This window comes from Myotis myotis, unplaced genomic scaffold (assembly GCF_014108235.1).
Source record: "Myotis myotis isolate mMyoMyo1 unplaced genomic scaffold, mMyoMyo1.p scaffold_m19_p_6, whole genome shotgun sequence".
NCBI lineage: Eukaryota > Metazoa > Chordata > Mammalia > Chiroptera > Vespertilionidae > Myotis > Myotis myotis.
This window is the reverse complement of record NW_023416368.1, coordinates 48406154-48411324: the sequence shown is the minus strand read 5'-3', so window position 1 is coordinate 48411324 and position 5171 is coordinate 48406154. Positions and strand designations below refer to the sequence as shown.

The window sequence follows — 5171 nt, the reverse complement described above, 5'->3', positions numbered from 1 at the left end:
TACTTGCAGCTTTCTCTGGGCTAATGGTACTGTCATTTTCATAGAGGGGCCAGGTCTCGGAAACAGTTGGATTTATTCAGGATTTTAAGCCTGTTTCATTTTAAAGGCCAAAGGATACATATTTTTTTCTTGTGCAGATGTTAAACCTCAGCCCCACTGTGTTGATCTATTTTCTGGCTGAAGCCCTCATGGACGCCATCCTCTGCCTATGGTATTGGCTTTATCATCACTCAGTTTTTCTATAACCTGGATAGTGCTCTCTTTTTTTTTGTATTTGAATTTGTGTGTGTGTCTTATTTTATTCAGACTTTCTGTGTTCATCATGAGAAGTGAGCCCATTTACATGATCTCAGTCTGCCATGTTGCCAGAAACACCAAAGCATAGAAGCAGAGAGTGAGTGACTTCTTGTGTGTGGGGGGGCACCTGTTATGTAAAGAGGTTGAGAGGATTATGTGGCTAGAAAGGTAGGGCGGTGCTAGAGATGCAAAGAGATGGGCTGTATTCTGTAGGCTGTGGGGAGGCACAGAAGACTAAGTGTATAGCATATGAATTTTACATTTTTAAGAAACTGACTTGGTAGCACTGTGAAGAATGGACGGAACACTGAGAGATTAATGACATGGCCACAAATTAAAATGCTATTGGGCCCTGGCTGGTGTTTCTCAGTGGTTAGAGTGTCAGACTAAGCACCAAAGGGTTTGATTCCCAGTCAAGGGCACATACCTGGGTTGTGGGTTTGCTCCTTGTCTCCGGTTTGGGTATGTGTGGGAGGCAACCAGTCGATGTCTCTCTCACCTCGATGTCTTTCTCTCTCTCTCTCCCCCTCTCTTCCTCCTTCCTACTCTCTCTTGCTGGGGTCCAACCCCAGCAGGTCCAGGGGTTCCCAAAGGCGTAGACGGAGTCGGAGAAGAAGGAAGGACACGGAGACAGTGTTCAGTTGATCAGCCGCCTAGCCAGGATCTCCAGCCAGGTTCTGGTCTGGATCTCCAGAGAGGTTCTGCCTAGGATCTCCAGCCAGGTTCTGTAACCATGTTCCCTCGCTAGGTTCTCCAGGCAGGTTCAGTAGCCATGCTCCCTTGCTAGGTTCTCCAGCCAGGTTCTGTCCAGGTTCTCCAGCCAGGTTCTAGTCAGGTTCTCTTGCCAATTTCTGTAGTCAGGTTCAGTCCAGGATCTTTTGCCATGTTCTCTCGCTAGGTTCTGTCTCTAGGTCTGAGGCCAGTTTCTGTCCAGGATCTTTTGCCATGTTCTCTCCAGCGAAGTTCTTCTGTCTCTAGAGAACGTTCTGTGTAGGTTCTGTGCCTCCTGGTTCTGTCTTCTTCGTTCTGTGTTCTAAGTTCTGAGTTCTAAGTTCTGTGTCTTGCTGTCTTGTTACATCTGTATTTATACTAGTTGATTCAATCCTATCAATCTCTATTACAAAGGTTAGGGCGTTTCTTATCTCCATTCCAGGGAGTAAAGATTATGTAGCTTAAGCATGATTGTTCGTAGTTAAAGTGATTAATTACCCGCCTGGCACTTAGTTGAGGGGTTTTATTCCCTCCCTAACTTCAGGGGAAAATCCCTACCTGGGGAAACAATCTTTCTCAGAGAGGAGTCCTTGGTTAAAACACATGGTGCCAAGAAGGTGAGCAAACATTTTAAGAACAGTATGCCATATATGCCAGGTCCTTTGAAACAGCAAAGATGGACCGGCTCCCGGCACTCTCTGAAAAACAATGGGAAAATATCCTCAGGTGAGAATTAATAAAAAAAATGCTATTGAAAATGTCTAAGACAAAGATAGCTGAGAGATGGACCCCAGCATTGGAAACAGGAGAGAAAAGGTAGACTCCAGAGAAAAGGAAAAGCTAGACTTCACAGCATTTGGAGACTGACTGCATAGGAGAGATGAAGGAGAGGGAGTCAAAGATAACTCCCAGGCTCATTAAAAGGACATTTGGTTTGACTTATACTTTCTTGGAAATAGAGGTTATCACTGGCTAGAGGTATGGCATTGCCCATTCCCGTGCCATAAATACCCTAATATGTGGTGGTATCTAGGAGAACCCAGGATTGTGGTAGGGCTGGGTCAATAGGCAGTGGGTGGGCTGATGGGCTTGCTTCTGGCTCAAAGGTCACATTTAACAATCCTATGTAGTGGATCACAGTAAGTACCTCCAACCTAGGTAGAAATGTCGTGAATTCCATACTTCTTCCTACACTGTCAGGAAGTGGGGTCTGATTGCTTTAGCTACACTTATGTTAACTGCATTCTCTGGTCTCCCAATTTTTTTATGTGTTGGAAAGATAATGAGTTTTCAAGGTGAGTAGCTTTTTCTTTGTCTGGAAATGAAATATTTGGTCTGCAGTTGGAGAAAAGTGAAATTAAATGAAACCATACAAATTGACTAAAAAAAACCCCACTGTATGTTAGCAGTTTATAAACATTTTATGCTGACAAAGCTCAGCAAACCTGGACAGAAATACTTTCACAAATTTGATTATAAGGCTGCCCTCACTGCAGCAGGAACTGGCTCAGCAAAGGAACTCAAAGAACAACCTCATATAATTTATCCTTTCCTTTTTTCTTTTAAGGAGAAATGCTATGGCAAGAAACACATAGCAGTCTCACCATGTTGAACCAGTGCAAACCCATATGAATTCTTTCTATATAGAACTGCTCCTGCATTTTAGAAATAGGAGGGAGAAGGGCATGCTTTGGTCAGGCTGGTTGAAGCGTCATCAGAAATTATCCCCATCAACAAAGGCTCTTTACCTGCTTCCCCCAATTCTTTCCTCCAACTGCTTTTATTTGCTTAAGGATTGAAACCCATAAACTCCAGCAAACATGAGAAGACCTGAGTTTTTTGACTTGAAAAGAATGATTACAAGCCTGTGTCTGTGTTTTCAAAGACTAGGTCTCCAATTTAGCCCCGAGCTCTGAGGACGGTCACAGCTGCATTGCAGGGCTCCACAGGAAGCGCTGGGGTCCAACACAACGGCATTTTTAAGTTGAGAAACCTTTGAAGATCAAAATTTAAAAAGAAAAATCAACCCTACTGAGAGTCAACCATTTATGAATTCCGATCAAAGAGCACTGAACCAGGAGTCAGAAGAGCTGGATTCTGGTCTTCTCTTTGCCACTACCTGTCAATTGTGACCTTAACAAGTCTCTTAACCTCTTGAGGCCTCCCTTTCTTCATTTGTAAAATGAGGGAGACAGAACAGATGACTGGGTCCCTGATGATGGTCAGTGGATGAGATGCAGTCAACCCTCTGAGAAACATTGAAAGCTCAGCAATTTTGATTTGTAAGATTGGAATGTATGTCAGGAATCTTTAGCTTATATGGCTTCCCTGGGGATTCACATATGCAGCTAAGGTTGGAAACCATGGTCCGTGTGATTTTTTTATTTTGTTTTCTGTTTTATTTTAGAAATTCTTTTGAAAACATTTCAAACCTAAATAATTTCCAAAATAACATAATGGATATATGTGCATTATTATTATTAATACTTTTTCTAAATTATTTGAGAGTAAATTACAGATGTCATACTACTTTAACTCAAAATACTTCAGTGTGTATCTCCTTAGCAAGTACATCCTCTTTTATAATCATGGTACAAAGACAACATTTGGGAAACTTAACATCGATTCAATATTATTGTCTAATATACCATCTGTTTTCAAAATTTGCCAATTTTCTCTATTCTGTCCATTATATCTAGTTGATTTTTAAAGACATTTTTACATTTCTGAAACACAAACTTATAGAAACATTGGAAGTACCATACAAAGAATTTTATTCTTGCACCATTTGGGAGTAAGTTGCCAATCTGATGCCCTATGCCATGGCCCCCAATACTCTGATGTGTATTTTCTACAGAAAATTTCTTTATATAATCACAGAGCAATAATCAAAGGGAGGAGATTAATATTGATACATTACTCTTTTGTAGTCCTTAGTTATGCCAATTGTCTCAATAATATTTGTGATAGAAGAATACCCAGTTCAGAATCATGTGTTATATATAGTTGTCATATCTCCTTTGTCTCTCTCAGTCTGAAATAGTTTCTCAGGCTTTCCTTAACTTTCATGACCTTGATATATTTGAAGATTTCAAACCATTTCCTTTTTTTTAAAACAGTGTAAATTTTTTATATTTAGGATGAGGCAGCTGGACTCAGTTTAGATGATCCCAATTTTGTTGGCAACATCCAAAGCATCATAGTCAGGAGCCAGTAGAACATAAGCCCTCTTCCTCCCATCAGGCCTGATCGGGATGTTGACCTTGGCCACATCAATGTCCTAGAGCAGAGGTTCTCAACCTGTGGGTCGCGGCCCCTTTGGCGATGGAACGGCCCTTTCACAGGGGTCGCCTAAGACCATCCTGCATATCAGATGTTTACATTATGATTCATAACAGTAGCAACATTACAGTTATGAAGTAGCAACGAAAATAATTTTATGGTTGGGTCACAACATGAGGAACTGTATTTAAAGGGCCAGAAGGTTGAGACCCACTGTCATAGAGCTTCTTCACAGCCTGTTTGATCTGGTGCTTGTTGGCCTTGACATCCACAGTGAACACTGTCTTCTTCATGGCCGACTCGGTGGTCAGGGGGAATTTGATGATGGCATAGTGGTCAAGCTTGTTTCTCCTGGGCGCGCTCTTCCGAGGATATTTAGGCTGCCTCGGAGCCTTAGCATCTTTGGCTGTCAGAAGGTGGGTGACGTGTGAATCTTCTTTTTGTGTGTGTGTGTGTGGCTGTGGACGCCTTTCAGCATTGCTTTCTTTGCCTTTACAGCCTTTGCTTTGGCTTCAGCTTTGGGAGGGGCAGGGGCTTCCTTCTTTGCTTTCGGCTCCATCTTTGTAAAAAGGGTCAGGCCATTTCTTTAGAATGCCCTTCAGCATGGGTTTGTTTGATGTTATTTCACGTTTGTTAAGAGTGCTGTGGATGTGATGCAGTGCTCTTCTCATTATACTTTATTAGGCGGCACTCAGTGTTGATATATCTTCTTGCTGACAGTCTTCACTTGGATCACTTGATGGAGGTGGTGCTTTTCAGGCTTCTCCTCTGAAAAATTACTCTTTCTCCCTTCATAATGAATGAGTATTTTGAGGGGACCTACTTTGAAACTATGTAAATGTCTCATTCATCACTGTACATTCAATTTGTTCATTCATGGA

At 41.9% G+C, this 5171-nt stretch overlaps 1 pseudogene; it reads right to left on the bottom strand.

The window, feature by feature from the left end:
- Positions 1 to 4153: 4153 nt before the first annotated feature.
- Positions 4154 to 4849, bottom strand: LOC118659213 (annotated as a pseudogene).
- Positions 4850 to 5171: the final 322 nt, after the last annotated feature.